The sequence below is a fragment of the Vombatus ursinus genome, unplaced genomic scaffold, assembly GCF_900497805.2.
Source record: "Vombatus ursinus unplaced genomic scaffold, bare-nosed wombat genome assembly UNPS02003292.1, whole genome shotgun sequence".
NCBI lineage: Eukaryota > Metazoa > Chordata > Mammalia > Diprotodontia > Vombatidae > Vombatus > Vombatus ursinus.
In genome coordinates this window covers 1,672,325-1,695,941 of record NW_020943070.1, presented here as the reverse complement: position 1 = coordinate 1,695,941, position 23,617 = coordinate 1,672,325, and the positions used below count along the sequence as shown (strand labels likewise).

Below are 23,617 nucleotides of genomic sequence, written 5' to 3'. Positions count from 1 at the left end.
ATGTCTGTGTGAAACCAATCACCCGAGGAGGTGTTGGAAGAGCACTTCCTGAAATTCTGCTCCATTTAGTCATGTGGCAAGGCTAATCTTTGTCTCAGTAACAAGACATTTACAATCAAAAGGAATCGGTATTAGAAATAGTACCATTTCTCTTATATAGCATTTAGTGTAATTCTTGGTGTCCTTCCTGTCTCTGTGAAATGATTTGACTTTAGAAAGAAGGGATCCCAGGGCGGTATGTTTTCTGTGACAGGTAAGGTTTTCCCTAGTTAAAATTGTAAGAAATTCTATAGCAGAACAAACTAATATTTTTATGGAAGAACAGTTAAAAGATTCTTTTCAGAGGCCTGAAGTCACTACCATATGTTTTTGTTCAAATGGATACTCTGAACAGTTTTTATAATTTGTAGAATTTGCGGAAAAGCTTTCAAGAGAGGTGTTTCTCATCTACAGGTTAGTTTTGTTCTGTAGTTCTCATCTACAGGAGGTTAGTTTTATCCTGTTTTTTGAAAATTACTTCTTTGATACTCTTTAAGAAAGAAGCATAGTCTGCTTCTACAGAAAATTCATTCCATGGAATTGGTTCTTTTTCTTGTGAGTAGAAACCTGGATCTCGTCACAGCTTTAGTTTTCTAAATGACATTCAGAATCAGTCCCAGTTTTGTTCATATCTTGCATCCATGATGGTCTGATAGAATTAATGAAATTCTAAGCCAGGTTAACAGGGGGAAAATTGAGCCCTATTAGAACCAAAGCAGATGTAGGAAATATTCAAGTTATTCTAATTTCTTCCTCCAATACCTCCCCGTGCACTTTATGTCATACAGTGATCATAACCCCCACCCCCAAAAGTCATAGTCTTTGAGGCTGAGATCCTAAAGACTGGGCTCTGGGCCCCAAGTACCAGCTGCTTATGAGATCTGCTGCTGAGGGGTCGGGAAATATCTCAAGTGATCCCCACTCATTAGAGCCACACTTCCCACATGCAGTTTGTCTGTCAAGGCCACTGAAGGGTTAAATGATGTTGTGTTTGTTTGTGCATCAGTGCTGGACTGACCTTAAAGGTGAGGCCTAGCTGAGGTCTCAGATGAACTGCAGGCCTCTATCCTGGTGATGCCACATGGTAGAATCAGAGTATATATGTTAACAGACCACATTGGCCTGCCCTAGGAAAGACTTGACTTTTGCGATACAAGAGATCGTTTTGTGCCTTTTCGGACATTTATCATTGATGTTGATGGAATTACAGTCCATGTGGGATTGCAGGTTTAGGGGAAAAGGCACAGGGGTGCTGCTTTTTTGCTTCATAAAAATCCTTTTTTATTTGTTTCGTGTAAAATGCCAAGAGGCCAGCTATGATTTGGAATTAACTGCTTTCAAATTGTTTTACTTAGTATTTGTCTTTTGTGATCATTCTCTGATTACTCCTAAGATCCACCCCAGAAAAATCAAGCAAGCTGAGTTTATTACCATGTAATTACTTCATTAAAATCTATAGCTTTAATCACATGGTATATAGAACACAGACGCAATTGTAACAACGAATCCAGCTTTCAAGAAGGGGGAGCAGAAATTGGCTTCGAAATTGTCTGAGCCTCCTCACTGAAGGCCGGGCCAAGAGGTTGTTCAGAGATATTTCTTGTTCGTTCTTTGAACCAGATTTTGGTTTGGCACACCACGTTTCTTTGGCTAGTTGTTAGCTGGGCAGAGACGGGTGAATGAAGGGGGTGATTTCAAACCTGAGGGTCAGCCTAGCTAGTTACCAGGTGAGTTTGGTTCCGTGGTTGTCCCCTTTTTCAGGCCTAGAGTCCAGGAGCTCAGCCACCTGGCTGGCTGTTCTCCTTGTCTGGGCCCCTGTCCTTGTTCCCTTCTACTAGGGGCAGGGCTTTGTATGGATTTGGATTTGGAGTGACTTTCCTTTCTCTGGTGAATATTGATTGTTCTTTACCTGGCTTCTTCATTGCTTTTTTTTAAATGTCTCTTTTCTTAATAGCTTTTGTTATTTACCAAATTTAGGGATAGGGACTGTGCTTTCCTTAGTAGAGGAAACTCCCTCTTCCCAGGCCCAGAGGCCAGTTCACTCCTGCTCTCCAGTTTACTGTTTGTAAGGATTTTGCCCCGAGCCGTGAGAAAGGCTAGTAGCTTTTCCCACTGCCTGCTAACTGGGAGGTGTTGAACACTTTGAACCCTGCTCTTCCTGGTTTCTGAGGCCCAGCAGTCTCTCTTAGTAAAACAAATTTTAATTCCGGGGTAAGTCTCATGGGTTAACTGCTTCTTCTGAGGGATTGTTTACAATACTAATTATGTAGTTTTGTCTACAAGTATATCCCCCGAGGCTACGGTCTTGTCTGATTTCACTATCTAAGGAGAATCTGTTCAGAATTGGAATGGACGTCCTACCTGAAACCCTGACAGGCTCCAGAAAGCTTTACTAGGCTGATTCAGAAGGAAGAATGCAGCCTGCCACTAATCCCAGATCTTCAGACCCAAGTGCAGTAGGGGGGACTTGTGGCTTTAGTTCCTGTTTGGGATTTGAGTTCACTCTGATTTCATGATAAAATTCTGTTCTAATTACATTCTTCCTAACTTAAAGGTCTGCAGTAAAAAAAATACCCAGAGCAAAACGAAACCCAAACGACAACCCTGCCCACTTTTCTGACTGAAGTGTTTCCAGCCCAGAATCCTCACCTCCATCCTCCTGCGCTGACTTTGCCTGCCCCTCGCTTCTCTCTGCTAGCAGCATGATGTCACTGATGTGCCCTCTGGATCTCCTGGGGTGCTTGCCTCATTCTCCCAGAAATCCTCTGGAGGAGGATCTGTCGTCTTAGCTTAGTTGTTGCCGGTGCTTAATACCTGCCCTGTGGGAAGAAGGCATTAATCCCTTGTTCTCATTACTGATTGGCTCACTTTCCTTTTAGATAATACATTTCCTAGATGCTTATATTTCTGTCCGAAGCACCTGTGGTCATTAGTCGGCTGCAGCCTACTTGTGGATCTCAGGACCACACGCCTAGAGCTGGAAGGGACCATGGGCTCCTTATTGGAGAGCTGAGGAATCTGAGGCCCTGTGAAGCAGGTGGTGAATTGACCAAGGGCACGCAGGCCTCAGCCTCACACTTTACACCTTTGCTGAGCCCTTCAGGTCACTGAGTTTGTGGTTCTTGGGGCACTGTGGTATTCTGTGATTTGAAGCCGCACAGTACCACTGAGGCAGTCTGGGCAGGTTGGGGTTTCTGTGCGGAGCAGCTGAAGATGTTCCAAAAGTCATGTGACATTTCCCCAATATGCAGTACAGTTTGCAAGCATCTGTTAAGGACTCAGGTGGTGTGGTCATACAAAGAAACACACAAACAGTTCCTGCCATCCAGGAGCCTTCTTTCTAACAGGGGAGACAGATAGCATTTAAGTTAAGATGTACAGAGAAGGTGTACACCATGAGTGTTAGTAGGATTTAAACTCAGGTGTTCCTGCCTCCAGACCTGGAGCTCTAGCCACTGTGCCAACTAGCTACCTTCTGTGGCATTCATCCCATTCCAAGTTTGCCCGCTTTCGCGCGTGCCTAAATGCACAGATTAATGTTTTCCTGTTTCTTTCACAAGGGGCTGTGGAGAGACCTCACCAGGTGGGTATGTGTAAGAGGTGGACACTGATCTTGGTAGAATGCAGTGTCACACACAGTGTAGCATGTAGGTAGTCTGGGTACTCCGAGACAGACCGGGCCAGGCCAGTGACTCAATGAGTCAGACGTGTCCCTGGTGGAATTGAAGGAGGCTTCTTGAGGATCCCAGGACCAGGGACTTAGAGTCGGTAGGGAGCTCCGAGGTCACCCAGCCCAACCCCCTCCTCCATAGGTGAAGAGACTGAGCCCCGAAGGAGGGATGCCACGTGCTCGAGGAGCAGGCATCTGAAGAGGGCCTGATCCTGCCTGGCTGCCTGGTGTGCTGCCTCTCCCTACCCAGTCCTTTCTCCTATACTTTCTCTGTGTGATTTAAGCAGTAAAGGGAGATGAGGGATCACGGAGAAGGCTGCAGCGTCTGGTCATTAAAGATGCAGCGCTCGTCTCTTATTCCTTGGTGTAGACTCCACATCTTTCTGCCTCCCCAGAGCCTCCCCTTCCTGTGACAGCGCTTTCCCAGACTGCTCCAGGCAACCAGGATCATTCCTTCCAGGGGAGTCTTGTGTCTCTGAATGTCTGTACCACTCACTTAATCCAGTTCAGTTCAACAAACACTAAGCTCCTAATGTGTGCAAGACACTGGGCTAGTTTACGTGGATTCCAAGGCAAACACTGCCTTTGAAAAGGTAGTCCTTGCCTACATTCTCCTGAGGGATTACAGCATGTGGCTGTTGTTCAGTCGTGTCCAACTTGACAACGTTGACCCCACTTGGGCTTTTCTTGGCAGAAATGTTGTAGTGGTTTGCCATTTCCAAATGAGAAAACTGAGGCAAAAAGGGTTGACTAGTACAAGTTCACACAACTGGGAAGTGTCTGAGGTCGAATTTGAACTCAGGCAGAGGAGTCTTCCTGACTCCAGGCCCTGCGCTCTATCCACTCTGCCCCCTACCTGCCCCCAACACTGCATACACAAAGAAGTAAATAGGAGGAGGAGACCACTTTTATAAAGAGTGATGTAGTGCTTGGGTTAATTTTTGCTTCTTTTGTTACATCTTCAGGTCTTAAGCCACTTTAGTTCTTCCTACTCTCTCTCCCCGTTAGGACCATTCTTTACTCCTAGATTCCCCAGTCTTAGTTCTAGGAGGCCCCTTGACCTGACCAGGCACACATCCCCCTCACCCCTACCCTGCCCCAATCAGTGCCCTTATCCTAAGAGAAGCTCTTCCTTGGGTTTCTGTTCCCTTCATCTCCAAATCCCGCTCTGGTGGCCTGTGTTTCATATCTGTGTCTCCTTTAGACTGGAAATTATTTCTTCAGGGCAGAAATTATTCTTTTGATCAAGTTTTGTACTATATTTCCTGGATACTTCCTAAATATAATCGTACCTGAGTTATTTCTGATTTGCTACTTTCATCTACATCATTATACCCAGAGTACATTACATTCCAAGCCCTAGGAGACTGGTCCCTGGGAAGCAGCGTTGTGGGAGCAGCCCAGTGGCAGCTTCCACAAAGAGAGCTGTGACTTGCAAGCTCTTTTTTTTCCCTCCCCATTTTCAGCTACTCAGGACATTAGAGCTGGAAGAGACATCAGAGACGTTCAGGTCCAACTTCTTCATGTTATGGGGAGGAAGTGGAGGCCCAGAGACCGCCGAGGGAAATGCAGACAACCATAAGATGTTGAGCTGAAAGGGGCATTTGAGGCTGTCGGCACCAGGCCCCTTGTTTCCTAGTGACTCCAGTCCAGGGCCCTTCTCCACTGTCCGTGGTGCTCGTGCTGCCCGTGGTGCTTGTCGTGTCCGTGGTGCCCGTGATGCTTGTGGTGCCTGTGCTGCCCGTGGTACCCATGGTGCCCGTGGTGCTCATGGTGCTTGGGCATGGGCTCTTCATTTGTGGTCACTGTAGAGTCTTCATTAGCAAACCAGGCAGCCTAGCCAGGGAATTATCAGAGGCTTAGGGAAATCTCCACAGGTGGGAAGTGATGCTCCGTTCTAACCCAGTTTTGTAGGTGCATGTGTTATTTTTCATTTAAAGCAATAACAGAGAGTAGTTAAGTACATGCTGCCTGCATCTGAGAAGTAAAGTTAAAAATACTTTTATTACACATTTTGTTAAGAGGTAAGTCATGTCTCCTGATGGAATTTGACATGGACAACATAGCTTAAAAGGTGACTTTCAGGTTTTTGATTTGTTTTGTGTTAACGTTGGTGTTTTTAAAAGCACTTTCAGGGGGGCAGCTAGATGGTGCAGTGAATAGAGCTCTGGCCTTGGCGTCAGGAGGACCTGAGTTCAAATCCAGCCTCAGACACTTAACACTTACTAGCTGTGTGACCCTGGGCAAGTCACTTAACCCCAGTTGCCTCACCAAAAAAATAATGAAAAAAATAAAAGCACTTTCAGGAATTGATATGTTTCGTTTGGACATAACATACACTCTCCCCACATGATACATGTAATAATACCCTTAAAATGCACACATGTACCAAAAATAGCTAAATTATAACAAAATTAGTCAGCATAATAATTTACAAATGTAAAATGTGACGTTCTATTTCTTAATAGAAAGGAAGAATGCTTTACCATCAGTCATCTGTAAACAGTGTTGGTCATTATATTAGAGCAGATCTGCACAACTTGGCAGTAGGCAGGGGCCAAAATTAAAATAGACTAAACTTTTTCGGGCCGCAGGCAGGTTTTTAGCAGCTCACTTTCCAAGTAAAGGTAGAATTGATGATTAAAGTATTTTGCAAATAAACCATATTTTAAAAAGGGAAATATTAATTAATTATACTTATTACTTAAGATTTTTATTTATCATGAAATCACATTAATGTTTAAAAAAATTACTTTGCTAAGCAGTATGAGTTTTAATACATTTTTCAGGTTTTCTTACTGTTTACATTTAGTAACAACCAAAAACACAGCGAAAAGATACGATTCTCGCTCCTCTCAGACTAGAGACTAGATGGTTAGTTGCTGCGGGTTACATGACAAACTGGAGAGAGTGTGCAGTGGCAGCCATCCACCGAGTTACGTGACGGGCACAATAGTGACTAGTGGAAGGCGGGTTTAGTGGGGCGTGGACAAAGCACTCAGTACATCTCTACTCTCTTTTACAACCTTTACGTTTTTCATGGGCTGCCCAAAATTCTTTGGTGGGCCGCATGTGTCCTGAGGTGTGTATGTTGTGCAGGCCTCTATTAGACTTTAAAGGTTTTTACTAGACTCACTATCATAGTTTTGTAAAATGTTTTGGAAAACCTGAAATGGAATTATAGCGAATACCTACAGTGCCTGTTCCAGATCTTTTCCCTCTCCTCAATTTGTCAATCCCTGTTGCGCGCACACATGCTGACACACACACACACACACACAAGGGCGCACGAATTCCTGCTCTTCTGATACCCTTCATTTCCTACTTCGTTGACAGAGAGAGGGGCTCAGGGGCACCTCTGATGCCCTTCCTTAGTACCTCTAAGTGTTTCTCTGAGGGGGCTCTCTTCCTCTCCTCTCACCTGCTTCCTTGATCCCATTCCCCACCCTCTACTTCTTTGAGATCATGTTTCATCGATTACCCCCTGGAAACTTGCTTACCTTCTGCCCAGATTTCCATGACCAGTACCACTTCTAGTCAGTCACCCATTCTCCTAGTGGTTCTGTAAAGGCTGACCTTTGTCTTTTCCTTTCTGTTTCTTCTGTTACCATCCTTCTTATGTCCTGTTATAACTCTTGGTTCCTAAAAGTTCTAGTCACCTCTGTTCCCTTCTCCCCACCTCAATCCAATGTACTTATCGCTGATGGATGAATTTTTTTAAAGCATAGATCTGTTCGTGTTACTCCTATTATTCAGTGACTCCCGTTGGCTTCCCACTTGACATCTGAGCTCCTTCGCCTGACGTTCAGGGCGTGCCACAACCCTACCTCCTTCTCAGCCTTGTCTCCTGTCACTGTCTCTCCTTCATATAATGATATACTCAGGCTAAACTGGACTAATGGATGTTTCCTAAATTTTCTAGTCTCTGCTCTTTTTTTCCTTGCCCAATTCCATATACTTTCCCCCTTATCCCAGGTTGTTGACTTCCTGCCTGTCTTTCAAGGTTTGAATCCATTTAGCTTCCTCTGTGAAACCCTCCCTCAACTCCTTTGTTTTGTTTCCCTCTGAATACACATGTAAAATTGTGTGTTATTGTGTTCTGTGGATGTCTTAACCTCCTCCCTGATTACAAACTCCTGGTCAGGGACTGTGTGTTGTTTATTTAAACTTTGTATCTCCCTCTTGCTTCCAATCTCTCATCTTTTCAATAAGAATATATACCTTGCAAAATCTAGATGTATTTCGTCTGTGGCATTCCCCTGCTCTAACAAACTAATAACTCTGTCCAAATTATTTTTTAAAAATATAAAAGGAAATGAGGTTAGTCTGGCATGAGTTATTTTTGATAAACATATATTAATTTTCACTGTTTCCTTTTCTAAATACTCACGAACCTTCCCTTTAGTAATATGTGCTAGAATTTTGCCAGTCATTAGCTTTAGTAATAGATGCTCAGTAAATGTCTGTCTAGTTGAATTTAATCTATACATCCAGCTCTGATCTTCTGAGTTTCGGTCTCATATCACCAACTCCTTGTCAGACATTTTGAACTAGAGTCGAGAGCGAAGAGAGTAGATCTAGCATTGGGGGATAGGCTTTGAAACCACGTATGGTAGGGAGGCTCCATGGTGGAGTGGGAGGAGCACCAGACTGAGTCAGGCCAGACCTGCCCTCCTGTGCTGAATCCGGCCTTGGACCAGGTTGTGTGACCTGGAGTCACTTATCTTCTGTCTCTTCATATTCAAAATGTGTTTACTGATGCCTGGAGCTGCCTTCCGGGGGCCTGTGAGGATCATGAGGCTCACACCCTGGTGATGCTGAATAAAAATACTAACCGGGGAATTCAAGATCAGGGTTTGATGCCTGGTTGTGTCACCTCCTTCCTGTGGGATCTTGGGCCAGTAACCCGAGCTCTCTGAGCCCCACTTTTCCCATATGTAAAATGAAGGGTTTGGGCCACATTTTTTTTTTCTATAGCCACCTCTAGTTCTAAGATCTGTGATTTTAAGAGTTTGCTGAGTTTAACTCTTGTACCTGTTAATAGATTTGTATTTGTTACAGATCGCAACTTAGTGTGCTATATAGATCTTGAATATTTCAGTCCTTTGGGTGTTCTTCACGGTCTGAAATCTTCTGATACAGTATGTGGTGGAGAGAATAGTCCTTTTTGCTGGTGCTTCATCCAGGTCATGATTGTTAAGCATGAGTGTCCTCCAAGAGTCAGTACTGGACCCTCTTCTCTTCTTCTTCTATACTATTTTACTTGGTGATCTTAGCTTCTGTGATTTCAACTATCACCTCGATGCACTTGATTCTCAGATTTATTTGTTCAGTCCTAACCTCTCTCCTGACCACCAGTGTTGTGTCTCCAGCTGCCTTTTGGACAACTCGAACCGGATGTCCAGTAGACATCTTAAACTCAGCATGACCCAAATGAGCCTTATTATCTTGCTGCCTCCCAGCCCTCCCCGTCTTCCTAACAGCCCTGTTACTGTTGAGAGTACCCACATCCAGTCCCCTAGACTCTGCCAACATTCCTGCTTTAGTTCTGTCATTCTCAGCCCTGCCATCCAATCAGTTGTCATGTCCTGGTTGTTTCTGCCTTCTTGCCATCTCTTCTGCCCTCTGACACTGCCCCCACCCTGGTGCAGCCCTCCTCACTTCATGCCTGGACTATTGTAATAGCTGTTGGGGGTGGGGGCCTCTGCCTGACTCTGCTCTCTCTCCACTCCAGTCCATCCTCAGTGAAGCCACCAGAGCCCAGGTCTGACCGTTCCACCTCCCCTTTTAATCAGCCGCGTGACATCCTGTCACCTCCAGGATCAATGATAAAATCTTCTCTTTGACTTTTAAAACCCTCTCCAACCTTCCCTCGCTCCAGTCTTCTTATTCCTTACAGTCTCCAGTCTCTCCTCGTTCCCCCCCCCCAAACTCTTTAGTCCAGCTACACTGACCTCCTTCCTGTTTCTCAAGCCATCCTCCCCCTTGCTCATCTGTGGGCATTGGCTCTTGCTGCCTCCCATACCTGGAGCTGTCTCCCTCCTCATCTCTACTCCTGGCTTCCTTCAGCACCAACTAAAATCCCCACCTTCTGCAAGAATTCTTTCCTTCCAGTGCCTTCCCTCTCTTTATCCTGTCTGTACCTTGTTTGTACAGAACTGTTTGCGCGTTGTCTCCCCCAAGATAACACCAGCTGCTTGAGGGATGTTTTGCCTTTCTTTGTATCGCTAGTCCTCAGCCCAGTGCCTGGCACATAGTGGGCACTTAACAGATGTGGACTGATTGCCAACCCAGGAGGAGGTTCCTCTGAGGTCAGATCCCTGCACCCTGCTCCAGTGAGTGTTGTGGTGGGCTTTAAGAACATTTCAAGCCACATTTTCCTGACAGCCACCTCTGTGCACGCACACAAACACAGTAACCTAGCAGCTGCCTTGCTCTCATTCCATCTGGGTTACAGAGTTGGGAGAGACACCATGAAATGGGCAGGTTTTGGAAGCTGGCTCTGATTCCTTTTACAGGGGAGTCCATGCTTTTGGATCCTTTCCCACTGTGAAATCCTTCACTCACTGGGGTAATTCAAAGCAGATCCAGGGCAGGTACCCCTTCTGCAAGAAGCCTTTCCACATAGCTGCAGCTTAGGAAAAAAATGATCCTTCCCTCCCCACCCTTAGTTTTCTCTCTTGGACTTCCCCTCTTCCCTTAGCATCCCGGAGGTGGAAGGGACCCAAAGGTCATCTAGTGAGGCCCCTCAGTTTGTAGCCATGGAAGGTGAGGTCCTGGAAGGGGGGCCAGCCCCTGAGGAAAATCACTTTGCTCGCTGTGTGGGGGATGGACTGGGAAAAGGAGAAACCGGAGGCAGGGGACCATGTCGTCCCACTGCAGTGTGCAGGGGAAAGGTGGTGAAGAGCTGAACCAAGGTGGTACCCCTTTGAGTAAGTGAGAAGAGGGAGCGTCATCCTGCACACCTGACTCGCCCTGACCCTGGATCGCTTGGCACATTTTGCCCCCTTTGCGGCATCTTTTGCACCCAATCCCTACTCTCCCCAGCTGCCCCCTTGGAGGCCTTCGGTACCTCTTGCCTGGATTATTGCAGTCGTCTCCTCGTTGATCTCCTTGCCTCCCCTCTCTCCCCCTCCGGTCCATCCAGCACTCTGCTGCCAAAGGAATTGGACTTAGTCCCCAATCTGACAGTGTGACTCCCCTGCTCTTCCAGCTCCAGGGCCTTCCTTTTGCCATTGAGATAAAATAGAAACTCTTGTCCTTAGCTCCCCGCAGCGCTTATGGGAGCCAGCCCCGCTGGGCTCCTCTCTGTCATCATACATGGCTGTCTTCTAGGTCTAGAATTCACACCCTCCTTCCTTCCACCTCCACCTCCTCCAGTCTCTCTCTTCCATTAAGGTGCGGCACAGGCACCATCTTCTCCAGGATGCCTTTGCTGATCCCAGCTGCTGGTGCCCTTGTTTGATAATCCCAGTATTTAAGTATTTTGTATGTATTTGTATTTATTCCTCTTAAAATGATTCTGCATATGTTTTAGATGCTTTCGTTCTCGTCTTCCTCAGGATGTAAGCTGCTTGTGAGGATGAGGTTTCACTCTCTGTACTTCCGATCCCTCGCACCCACCACAATGCCCAGCACATAGTAGGCCCTTAGTACTGTTATATACTGTTATATGGGGTGAGCTTTTCAGGACCTTTTTTCTTTCTTCAAACTTTACTATAGAGAATGGCTCTCAAGAGATGTAAAACACAATGGAGAATGTAGATAATGGACAAGCAAAATATACCAATAAAATTTATTATAAAAGAAGTTGATTAAGTTCATGGAATACCTTACAATAGAAGATGGCTGAGGCAGAATGCTCATACACACATCCAATGAAAATGTCCTGATCACACCAGACCAAATAATGACCAAAAAGGTAGGAGAAGCTCCGGGACTCGCTGTGCCTCCGAATTGCTCAGCTACCCAGGAGACCAGGGATGGTAGGCAAGTTTGCCCCCAGGAGCCTTTCAGCATGACCAGAGATGGGCCAGAGATGTGCGTGTTAGTATATGTGTATCTGGGGGCATTAAGAAAAGAGGGCTGTAGGAAGAGACAGGGGACAGCAGCAGCCACCGCCGCGGTGAGGCTGGGCCTTCTAGTGCCTGGCCCAGTCACTGGACTCCAGGGGCCCTGGTACTTTTGTTCTCAGATCCCATTGAGGAATCCAGCATTCTGAACCTCAGAAGCCCAAGGGGGCCTAATCCCATTTTCCTTGACTACGTTCACTTGTTTTTAATTGGGATGAAGTTAGTTGGAAAGAGTAACACCCACAAAAGGCTACTGAAAATTTTTTTTTAAAATGCACTGACGTGAAAATAAGGGAGCATAGGCACGGAAGACAGTTTTGAAAATTACGAATGGTTTGGATTACATACTTCCTAACAAAGTAAGCAGCGTGAAATGGAGATTCAGGGTATCATAAACAATCTTCTTTTTTGTGTTCAGTGTGTATGTGGAAATCTTCATTTTGGGGACCAAATGAATTTCACCTGATATTCCTTTGATCTGTTTTACAAATATATGAATGTTGTTCAGTACAAGTATAGCGAACTTAAAAGTCTGACAACTTATGTAGGATTCTGTGCAGAATTCTCATGGTGAGATAGTGGATAGAGCTTGAACCTGAAGTCAAGGAGACCTGAGTTCAAATCCATTCTTAAACCCTAACTAGCTGTAGGACCCTGGGCAGGTCACTTAACCTCTGCCAGCCTCAGTTTCCTCAACAGTAAAATGGGGTTGATAAGGGTGCCTCCCAGGGCTGTTGTGAGGATCAAATGAAATATTTATAAAGCACTTAGGACAGTGCCTGGCACGTAGTAGGCATTATATTATCTGTTGTTGTTGTTGTTATCCTTTCCCTCCCTCCCTCTCTTACTCTCTCTCTTCTCTCTCTCTCTCACTCTCTCTCTCTCTAATACGGAGGCTTTTTGCCAGGATTGTCTTACCTTTTTTTTTTTTTTTTCTTTTGGCAGTGACCCCACTTAGCTGCACTTCTACAACCCTAGCATTTCTTTGGGCCCTGTGGCAGCTTGTCTCTGGCCATCCGGCCTCAGGTGGCAGTGAGGCCCCTTGGAGTGAAGAAGGCCTGAGATCAAATTCTGCCTTCTGTATTTATTAGTGGAGTGACCCTGAGCAAGTCACTCAGCTACAGTTTGCATCAGCCTCATAGAGGGGTCATGCATGTTCATGTAAAGTATTGTGCAAACCTTCAAAATACTATCTCGAAGTTCACTATTGTTACGTGCATGCTAGGGACAGCACCGTTTCCATTGTACGTGGAGTAGACGGATGACGCCCCAGACCGTTTCTTATAGGTTGTGCCTGCTCGTTGTTCACCACTTGGCTTGTTCAGTCAGCAGGCATTTATTGGTACCTACTATGTGCCAGACATTAGTCAGTCGATGACGTGGCAAACAGAGAGAAACCTCATCTCCCTTATTATCTCCCCTGTTAGAGGAGACAGCGGGAGCATATGATACGTAGGGCCTAGCCGGAAAGAGGTTTCTATAGAAGGTGTCCTCAGATTCTCCAGAGTGGAGGTAGGGCAGGAGAATGAGACCAGTGATAATAAACATTTCTAGAGCACTGTGAGGTTTCACAAATAGCTCGTTTTATCTTCTGCACTCTTGGGAGGTGGTAGCTACTGTCATTCCCATTTCACAGATAAGGAAATTGAGGGAGATGGAGGTTAAGTGACTTGCACAGGGTCACCTGGAGGAAATGTCGGAGGCAGGATTTCAAGTAGGGTCTTTGTGACTTCAGGTCCCTAGCTCTGTTCACTGTTCTCCCCAGATGCCTCATGCTTCTGGCGACCGTGTGAGATGGGTCAGGCAGAGGGACGGAGATGGGAGTTGGTGTGTTACGAATGAGGCGCCACAAGACTAGTTTGAACTGTGGAGTGTAGGGAAGGGAAGGCTGGGGTCGGATTGTGTGGGGCTTTCCTTGGCGGAGGAGTTTCTGTGTGGTCCCTGGGAGTGATGATGGCTGAGTGGAGGGTGCCCTGGGGGAGGGGGGGAGAGACACCAAGCAGGGAGGCCGAGGCCCAGACAGTGGCTGGTCCACCGAGAGTGATGCCCAGTGAGGGGGGGGGCGAGGACGGGGCCTGGCAGCTGAGGGGAGCCGTGGGTCCACTTCTTGGGCAACTCTGTTGCATTTCCTCATCTGAGGCTCCAGATCGCTGGGAGGTGAGCTTCCCCAGACCTTGTGGTCCATTTCACTTTCTGGAATGAGTAGTGGCATCCCAGGCCCGGGGCGGCTGGTCCCCCAGCAGCGTCCTTGCCTCGGGATCCCCGGGGAGGGGAGAGGCCAGGGCGTCCCTTGGTGGACCCTGCCAGCTTCTCAGAGAACTCTGCCGCTCGCAGGAGCAGGGAGCAGCCCCCACCGGACAGGCCTCAGAAACCACCCCCGTCCCCCTGCGGTGATCTGGAGCTGCTTTCTAGTCTGGGGGGGGGGGGAGGGGGGGCCAGCCCCCCCCCCCCCCCCCCGTGCCTCGGTGAGCCCCCCTAGAAAGCCTTTCCTGTTCCTGGTGCTCCCGGCCCTCGGGCCCGGCCCCCATCCTTGCCGGGGAGCCCCGGGGCCCAGCTCAGCATCCCTTCCTCCTCCCCAGTGGCTTCCCCTTAGAGGCGGTGACGGCAGCTGCAGTGGAGGGGGGGGGGGGCGGCGGCAGCGGCGGCGGCGGCGGCAGCGGCGGCCCCAGCCCTCGTCTCCTCCCTCCGCGCCTGCCTCTTCTCCCGCCCCTCTCCCTTGATTGACAGGCCTGCCCGGGGTCACATGACAGGCCTCTATTTGAAGGTCACCACAAGCCTGCTTCCTTTAGAGAGACAGAGGGGGAGAGCGAGAGCAGAGAGGGAAGGCGAGAGTGCGAGAGGGAGAGGAGAGGAGAGAGAGAGGGAGAGGCGAGGCAGGAGAGGAGGCGAGGCAGGCGGCGGGCCGGCGGGCAGCAGAGCCAGAGAGGCGGGCAGGCGGGCAGGCAGCAGGCGAGGAGGGTGCCCACGCCAAGATGGCCGACAGAGCCTCCGCTGCCTTGTGAGCAGCCGAGCCCAGGGAGCCAGCCCCAAGGACAAAAGGGAGCCAGCCGCCGCCGCCGCCGCCGCTGCCGCCGCCGCCGCCGCCGCCGCCGCCGCCGGGCCAGCGCTTCCCAGGCCCTGCTCGGCCCCGCCGCTGGATGCTGCATGCCGCCGGGGGCTGCATTTCTGTAAGCACTGCTGCACTTTACCAGGTGGGTACACGCTCGCAGGGCAGCCCGTGGAGGGGCCGGGCCCAGCCCAGCCCAGCCCAGCCCAGCCTGGCCCCCCTCACCTCCCCTAGCTGGGGTGCCGGGCCGGGAGCAGGCCCAGCCCGGAGGGAGCGAGCGAGCGAGCCAGGGAGCTCACTGCTGCATTGCCCGATTGAAAAAGGCCTGGGCAAAATGGAGCTCTCACTTGGGAAGTGATGGCATTTTAAATGGTTTTGTGCAAATTACTTATGTCTGTTGTACAAACCGAGGGAGAGTTGATGGATGAAAATCCGGTGTTTAAAGAGAGATTTGACAAAATTCCCCCTCCCCCCTCAAATCTGCTGCAAAAATTTGCATAAATATAAATGGCTTTGCATTCTTTCTGCTGCTAAGGCCGACAAAGGAGGAGGGAGACAGCCCAAGAGGCAGAGCCTTTTTTCTCCCCTTTTACTAGGCCCTCCTTCCTAGAGACACGGAAACCTCAAAGACGCCCAGATAGAGATTTTGTTAAACCTCAGGTTGGGGCCGAGTGGACAAACCAGGAGGGTTTGCGTTTGGGGACTGCGAGCTCGAAACCAGCCTCCTGTGCAATCAGTACGTGTGTGTGCGCGCGCCCCAGAGCTTGCCTGCACTCCTTTGCTTTCATTTTGTGTTCAAAAAGGTGCCACCAGATGCGCTTTTATTTCCACTGAGGTTTGAAATAAATGGTGATGCCCCGTAGATGTGATATTCTGAGGGGCAAACCGGTGGGCCTCCTGCTTAGAAATGCCTTCTCTATTCATCCGTTTCTCTTGGTTGGCTTTAGGGCCTCCTCCATTTCTTCCCAGAATAGGTGCTTTAGATTAAGTTAGGCACTGGAAGTGTGACGGGGCTTTCTTTCCCTAGCCTAGGTCTCTGTGTGTGGTCACTAACTCATTTTGGCCATGCATCCATCCGGGAACGGTCTGGGGGCTCAGAAGAATAATTAGCTATATGTGTGCTTGGCAGTATCCGTTGAAATTGTGTATTGCCTCAAGTTTAAATTCCTCTGGTCTTGATGTCGTATTCTAGCGGGAGGGTAAAAAAAAAAAAACCTGAAAACTCGCTTTCTGGGAGCAGCCTCCCCCCTATCATTGTGAGAGTGTGATGTAATGCTCCTTCCTCTGTCTAGTGGGCTGAGAGAGGATTAGAGTTTGGTGCTGTGGCAGTGAGAATGCCCCCAGCCCCCATAGCAACACATCCCTGCTTCTGAGAGCTCTTATTCCCCGGTGTTTATGTATTTGTAGCCTACTGATTTATGCAGTGACACATTTCTTGAGAGGAGAGTGAGAGAGACTGTTAATCTGAATCTGTTAACAAAGCGGAAATTAGATTTAGAAATCTACCCTTAAAGGATGCAGATAGACTGGATTGTCCAATTCAGATTGTTTATCCAGGCAGGAGACTGTACTCGATCTGATATATTGAGAATTAGATTGTTTTAATTTTAAAATACGTATTTTTGGGGTTTTCCTTTATATTGAGTTGGTTATGATGTCACTGGGACTGAAAATATTAACTCAATCGGAGAAAAATGTTGGAACATTAAAAAAAATTTGACAGCCTGTGGAAGGAAAAAGGGTGTGTGGTGATCTCAAAAGAAGCTATTCAGTTAAAATGGGTTGACCCCCTTGTTCGGAAAATGGTTTGCCTCCTTGAGTTAGTCGTTTATGGATGGATGCAGTTACATGCCAGTAACAGGCTTTCCATTTAATTTTCACCAAAATTAAAAGAATTAAAGCTCACCAAACTGATGGGGTTTTTTGTTTTTGTTTTTATTAGCAATAGTAAAGGAAGAAATGACTTTTGGTTTTAATGTTGTGAATATTTTACCATTTTCATAATGGGAATCTTCTATTTCAAAGGTGATTCTGCAACCATCTTGGCTCATTTTTTTGATTATGGTCTTTCTAGATAAAAAGAAGGGACAAATAAAAATGGGAGAGAAGACTATATTATGGACCAAAAGAAAGCAGAACTGTAATTTTTCTGTCTTTGAAAATGAAAGTACTTATTTGGGGATATTCTCTTTCTAAATGTGTAGTTTATCTCTGAGTGCTGGAGATGAGTTTATAAGGGAAAAGGGTACTCACTATTTGAGATTGAATTTTGGGAGAAGATTTTTTTTTTTTTTTTTTTTTTTACTATTTTCGTGCTTTGTGTAGTATGCAAACAGCTGGATGTCAGGTTAATTCAGTTTGTTGCTTTGAATTAAGAGCCAGGAAGCCAAGTATGTTTGTTCCTTGGGCAGAAAAGGGAAGAGAATATTGAAAATTAGGATACTGGGTACAAATTTAGGACAACGTACTCAGAAATAACAAAATGCATCGTTTTGTCCAGTTATTTATCGTGAATTTTTCTTTTCAGCAGACACGAATATTAGAAAAATAAGATTGTTTAATCACTAGTAGGTTTCTAGCAAAACATATTTGAAATCTTATGGTTGTGAGTAGTTTCAGAATAGGAGCTGCCATTTTGGATCTTTTTCTGTACAACAGACCCTGATGGCAAATTTTTAAGGGTGTGATTCCAAGATATTTGATAATGGGTGGTATGTACACATGAACTATTTAAATGTACCTTTCTCTTTTCTCTTTAGAGATTAGTTCTCTTGCAGTGTAAGCCAAAGCCTTAAAACCTTTTAATGTTAATAATTGAAGGAACCAACATTCTAAAGACTTGCTTCAAAAGTGCAGATGATGAGATTTGGGGAAACTGGATGTTCACTATATTTTCAAAACTATTGAAGATGCTGATTTCTCTTGTCATTCTTTTAATATCCTGCACAGCCGAATTCCCTGTGCTTAAGCCTATGATGAAATCATGAGTCAGTGTTCATGGTTGTTTCTTAGAAATAAATGATAGTGTCAAGTGTTAAACTTAAGATATTTCAAAAAAAATCTTAATAAGTGATTTAAATAAATGTTCTTCCACTGGCACATGGCCCTTAAGTCTGCAGTATTTTAGAAGACATCCTTTTAATCTCAGTTGGAATTCATGGTCAATTGGACCAACTTCTCTACTTGCCTGGCTTTGAATGAAGTTTTGTATTGACTTTTTATTATCATATGGTGCTATAAGGTTAGTACTTTTTGTTTTGGGTTTTTTTGTTTTGTTTTGTTTTGTTTTGGTGAGGCAATTGGGGTTAAGTGACTTGCCCGAGGTCACACAGCTAGTACGTGTCAAGTGTTTGGTCTGAGGCTGGATTTGAACTCAGGTCCTCCTGACTTCAGGGCCGGTGCTCTATCCACTGTGCCACCTAGCTGCCCTTAAAGTTAGTACTTTTAAAATAACTTTAGAAATATTGAAGAAGATACTTGTGTCTGAGGGGACTTACATGCCAAGACAGGCTGATAGGGAAGCTCCTATTGTAAGATGGCCTAGGGTGCATGGGACTTAATTCTTGGATGGGTCTATGGCATAGCCACTATGCTATAACCAATTCAAGAGTGCAGGCCATGCATGCCTGTCCATCCTGGAGGGGGTAGGTGGTGGAAAAAATGAATGGATTCTCTGCCTCTTATTAATTGTCTGAATCTGGGCAAGTCATTTTCTTGACTCTGGACCTCAGTTTCCTGAGCTCAAACTGGCGGCTCTTTAAGGTCCCTCTCTGATTTCATCCGTGTGGGGGTACTCCTTCCACCAGCATATTTTGCCTTCAAATACAGTTTCATTCTACTGGGTGGACAGAACATTCATAACAATAAGTAAATACAGCATATGTTTAGAATAAATACCAAAGCAGGGTGGGTTTTGTTGTTTGGGGTGGGGGGGGCAGGGAGAAGAGGGGAGGATTGCAACGCTTGGAAGAATCAGGAAAGGCCTTTTCCGGAAGGTGACCCTGGAGCTGAGCCTTGAAGGAAGCAGAAAAGAGAAGGGGAACGCTCCAAGAGTGGGAGACGGCGTCTACAAAGGCATGGTGGCAGGCAATGAACGTCGTGCCCGAGGAGCGACAAGTCTGCCATTCTGGCTGCAGCACAGAGTGGTTGAGCAAGGGGAGTTTGTGTGTAGTCAGTTGAGAAGCGTGGGCTGAAGACAGACTATGAAGATCTTTTTCATACCAAACGCCAGGACGGTCCGGCAAGACGAGGCAGTGGGGGGCCGCTGAAGCTTCTTGAGCGTTGGAATGGCTTTCGGGACATCAGTGTGGCAGCTGTGAGAGAAGCGGGAGTCTGGGTGGGGGGATTCCATTTCAAGTCCTGCTGTGATAGTCCCGGAGAAAAGTGGTGAGAGCCTGGACCAGGGCGGCTGTGGCGTGAGTAGAGAAGTCGGGGAGAGGTCAAAGCCGTTGGGGTGGTAGAATCGCCAGCGCTTGGCACCATTTGGCTCTGGGGAGGATGGATGAGGGAAGGAGAAAGGGCAGCTGAGGCTTCAGACCTCAGTGAAGGCCCAGTGGTCTTCTGACAGAAATGGGAAAGTGAAGAGGGAGAGTGGGAGTTAGGGAGAAAGTAGTGCATTCTCTTTGGGGTACCTGAGTTTGAGGCGCCTGCGGCAATCCAGGGACGCACTTGCTTCTCACCTCCTCCGTTTCTCCTCAGGTTCCCCATCTCACCTCCTCTTCTTCCTCATCACCTCAGCCTTTTCTCCTCCTCCATCTCCTCATTTTCTTTAAGACTCACACAGCTCAAGCACCTTCTCTGACAGTCTAACTTTCCTGATGAGTTCCCCACCTGCTAGTGTTCTTCCCCTGATTAATCCAAGGCAGCGTTTGCGGGGTGGAGAGGTGCTACAGCTGGGGATTTCAAGAGGCCTTATGGAAAAGGGTGGTGCTTTAGGTGAGCTTCGTCAAAGGCCCGAGTGAGTAGAGTGGGGAAAGGGAGCAACTCCCAGTAAGGCTGAGTCCCCCCTCCCCCACCCAGGGATCCGTGCTGGAGCCCGATGGCAGTGGGGCGACTTCAGAGGAGGAGCACCATCAGGCACCACCTGAGAAGCATCTAGCAGTTGGACCTATGAGCTCCTGCTTTCATGAAAAGATGAGAGATCTCGGGTTCTTAGCCTCTAGTGTTTCTGTTCCAGTTTGTGCGTTGCTTAAGGCTTCCAAAACACAGGGTTACCTCCGCCTTCCAGTGAGGCATGAAAGCGAGCAGTCGCTAAGGCTAATGTCCTGTTCACTCATTGTAAGATGATTTTTTTTGCATCTTCTTTTTTCTTGACATGATTGGATTTGAAGATGACACCCCTGACTCTTGATAGGGAGGTTTGTTTTTTGTTTTCTGATATTTATGTTGCATTTGGAACCTCCCATGCTGAGCAGATCTCCTTTGTGACTAAGACTGAGGGCCTGTCTTTGGATCTCCAGGCGAGTAGGCCGAAGAAGCCCAGAGAGGGAGGACTCTGAGCCTCTCTGGCCTTGTTGCTCTGATGATCAGCCATGTTGGGTTTGTGTGAGGAATGCTCTACCGGCCCAGTGCGGGGTCAGCAGGGGCTCCTGATTAGGAAGATGCTCATTTTTACTGCCCCATACCCGCCTTGAGCTCAGCAAGCAGTTATTGACCATTTGAGGACCTTCTCCATACTTGTGCAATGACTAGGCGGTACATGGTCTCACTGGCCAGTGTGGGTTGGTTGTGCATGGTGTGTGTCTTAGCTCCCTCCTTATAAGTTCTGGGGGGTGGGGAGGAAAGGGATCCTTTCTGATTTAACTTTGTGTCTCCCCCCCACCCCCCAGCACTTAGCGCAGTGTCTTGAACACAGTAAATATTTATTAAACATTTGTTGAATACATAACTACGTGAGTATTTGAGAAGATGGATTTATCTGTTTTGTAGAAGGTATTAATAATAAATGTCATAGAAAATGAAGTGACTGGAACTCAAATAGCAAATATTTAATGGTATTGGGGGGGGAAAAAACTCCTGAAATTTCATGTTCACCTCAACTCCATGTGTTCTTGGCATCAACTGTATAAAAAAGGACATTTATGATTTCCCAAAGATTCCCTGTGCTTTTTCCATGCTTGTCAGTCATATTATACACAGCTGATCTCAGTGAGCATCAGCAGCGTGAAGAAAGACAGCAGTGCTGCAGATCCTTTGTCCAGTTTTTATTGAAGCCTGTCTTCCTAATCTCTTTCAGGTCCTGGTTTAGTTTTTGCCCTGAAAAAGGTCTGAGAATTGACATTTTAAATGAGAAAAAGGCTATACAGAGGCCTTTTTTCTTATGATTTTAATGATGTTCTGAGTCTATCAGGAGGTGTTCAATTTCATTGACAGTCTGATCATTTAAAGCTATTTTCACCTCTGAGAAAGTACTCATGGTTACCTTTTTGTAGATCTCATAACTTTGTAACCAATAGAAAATGGTGCTTTTTCATTTTATAGACTGTTATTAAAATAATTTTAGTGGCATAGAAATTACTTTCATTTCATGAAATGAATATATTTTTGAAAAATACATTTGAATATATTAAAAAAACTCATAGAAAATTATTGACTAATATTTGATTTCTGTCTAGAAATGATGATGGATAGTGGACTAAGTGACTAGGTGTATCTGTTCAACAAGTATTTGTGAATTTTGTGTGGAGGAGCTGCATCTGTTATGTGTCCTGTACTAGGCATTGTAAAGGTTGCCAGGATACCAGGGACCTGACCCTTACCCTCAGGGGGCTCTTCTTATAAGTGCAGCTTCGAAGATGGAGATGAGATCAGCCAAGATACAGGGCATTTAGATGGGAACAGCAGCAGAAGAGTGGTACACATGAACCTCTGTACAGTTTCTGAGCAGGATAAGCCATTTCTGGCTTGGTGTGGTCAAAAAGTGCTTAGCATTTTTCTTTTAAGGAGTTGGATATGATGAGATTGGAAGGAAAGACGTTTCCCAGGAAGAGAATGTCACGAACAGAGGCCTGGGGCTGGTCGTGGTCAGGTACAGCGGCTGGTTGGCTTTGTCCTCCCCATCTCTGCCGTCTTTCTCCTCCTCATCCATCCCATCACTAACCAGCCTATTTAGGGCCTTCAGTGCTCCCCAGGCCAAGCCTCCTCCATAGAACTCCCCCTCAGACGCAGGTGGGCTCCTGTTGCCCCTCTCATCTATCACAATCTCACCTTGTTTGAAAGCCTTGCTGGCACAGTCTTGCTCCAGCCTACCTTGCCAGATGTGGCACACGTTTATTCCCAGCCCTGCCCATTTTAGTGCAGATCCTGGCCTTCTTGAGTCCATCTCCACTCTCTGCTTTTGCTCAGGCCATCCCCCAGGCCTGAAACACACCGTTCCCTCCTCACTGCTGCCTTCAGAGCTTAGATCGTTGTCTCCTAGATGAAGACTGTAATGATCTTCTGAAATTCTTTCATCTTGACTTCTCTGGATGCACGTTGTTTCCCCTGACAGAGTGTCTCTTTGCCCCCTGGTGCCTGGCAGAGAGGAGACACTTAATAAAATGAATATTGATGGATTAGTTGATGAAGGGTAGTAGTGGGAGTTGAGGCGAGGCTTGGCAGGCCAGACATTAGGGAGCCATTGAAGGATTGTGAGCAAGGGTGCGGCCTACTCAAAATAGCGTTATTGGAAAATTAATCTGTTGGCGATACGCGGGATGGATTTGATAGAAGAGAGACCAGTTGGGAGGCTGTCGTGGTATCGGGCTTGAGAACTGGGGACTAGGAAGAGTGGATGGTTGGGAACAGATGTTTAAGGGGAGAAATTGGTTTGACTTGATACTGCTTTGTACGTGGTGGAGGAGGAAGGAGAAGTCACTGAGGATTTCTGAGTTTCTGATTCCTTAACCATAGAAGAGGGAAGTCAGGAAGAGAAGAGAAGCCTGGTTTAAGGGAGGAGATGATGAGTTCAGTTTTAGACTGGATTAGGTCCAAGTTTTGTGAGAGGATCCATAAGGGAAGATAGCTGAAAATGGGCTGGACTAGAGCTCTGGATGGCCTGGGGTTCTGGCCAAAGCCCATGAAGATGTGGGATGTGGGGATCGTGGGAGATGTAGTGGAACCTTGGGAAGGGATGTGGTCTCTGGGGGAGGAGAGTGAAGAAAGTGTTTCTTTTTAGTCCTTCACGGATCTCTAATTTCATCTTTACTGATATTCCCTTCACTGATGAACCTCAAAAAACACCGTAGGGTAGATGGTTGGATGAGTTACTGTGGCTAAAAAATGTGTTCCCCTGCTGTTCTACCTCCCTGGTAATTAGCCTGTCTGACTCTGCAGGTGTACAGGCCACAGCTAGAACCATACTCCAGATCTGTCTAGTTTATTGGGACCAGCAGAGTAGCGTAGCTTTTAAAAACCCCAGCTCGGTTCCACGGCACGCCAAGGCAGTGGAGTAGGCATTAAGGGCGGGGAGAAACTATGATGATAAGGATAAATGATGGTTCAAGCTGAGGTTCAGAAAGCCAGTGGCAAGAAGATGGGATGTGGAGGACATACACAGTTCATCTGGGGACAAAAACACCCTTGAGACCTTGATAGAAAGTTGAGCTGGTGTGGGTGAAGAGCGTGATGGCAGCTCTCAATCAGCTCATGACTTTCTTTTTTTGGGGGTAGGAAGTCCAGGGCATTGATATGAGGGCTATTGGGGGTGCTCTCTATCACTGCAGATCAGTCCCGCATTTGGAATGTATAGGCTTGGGGCACCACGGTTCAAGGGACATGGCTGAGGTCACCGAGGTAGTGTGTGCGTGTCAG

At 46.8% G+C, this 23,617-nt stretch overlaps 1 protein-coding gene across 5 annotated transcripts in view; it reads left to right on the top strand.

The window, feature by feature from the left end:
- Positions 1-23,617, top strand: part of TNRC6B (trinucleotide repeat containing adaptor 6B) — a 214,771-nt gene that overhangs the window by 57,214 nt on the left and 133,940 nt on the right. The gene's annotated exons all lie outside the window — the stretch shown is intronic.